The 664-nt window shown below is 41.9% G+C and overlaps 1 protein-coding gene across 1 annotated transcript in view; it reads right to left on the bottom strand.

Annotated features, from left to right (window-relative positions):
* Positions 1-664, bottom strand: part of UTS2B (urotensin 2B) — a 10,229-nt gene that overhangs the window by 4,181 nt on the left and 5,384 nt on the right. The gene's annotated exons all lie outside the window — the stretch shown is intronic.

The following is a 664-nucleotide window of genomic DNA, read 5'->3' as shown; positions in this document are numbered from 1 at the left end:
TGCTTCTTCTGGTGCAGCTAATCAGAGCCTCTGTCTTACCTGACTTGGGGTGGCAGCTAATGGATGAGGTGGAAATGAGGCAGTGGTCCCAGGACTTCTACTGGGCCCCCCTCATGGAGAATGTAAATATTGGTGGAAAGGAGTCAGGCAATCATTTTTTTTTTTTTTAAAGAAAGCTGAAAGGAGACACTAGGAGGTGTGCTTATAAACAATTAACACACCCAGCCATCCTGCATAACTCTGTGAATGTTTATTCTGTGTGAATGTGGACAAAAGGAATGTTCTTAGTATATGGCACTGAGGAGCATAGGGAAGAAGTATTTATTTCATATGCTCTTCAGCTCCATTTGGTGGCCATAATGCAGTATTTGTGTGATATTACATTTGACTTGGAAAGGAAATATACTGAGGACGTGTAAGCTATTCTATTCTTATGCCGGCCCATTCCTGTATCCTTTGTTAGCCTCACAGCTCCGGGAATGAACAAGGAAATTAATACATGAATAATTAATTAACTCTTTCTCCTTTCAGGACATTTGGTTTTTTTCCTCCATTCACACAGAACGTTCACGCAGGACAGGACAAATGGCTAGTACTAGTTTACTCTCTCTGTGGTTGCCTGTAGGTATTTTAATCCTGTCCCAACCCCAACCCAAGTCCCAAT

The sequence above is a fragment of the Nanorana parkeri genome, unplaced genomic scaffold, assembly GCF_000935625.1.
Source record: "Nanorana parkeri isolate BGI_ZX_2015 unplaced genomic scaffold, ASM93562v1 scaffold66, whole genome shotgun sequence".
NCBI lineage: Eukaryota > Metazoa > Chordata > Amphibia > Anura > Dicroglossidae > Nanorana > Nanorana parkeri.
Note: the sequence above shows the minus strand (reverse complement) of the source record. Positions and strands in the feature narration are given on the sequence as shown.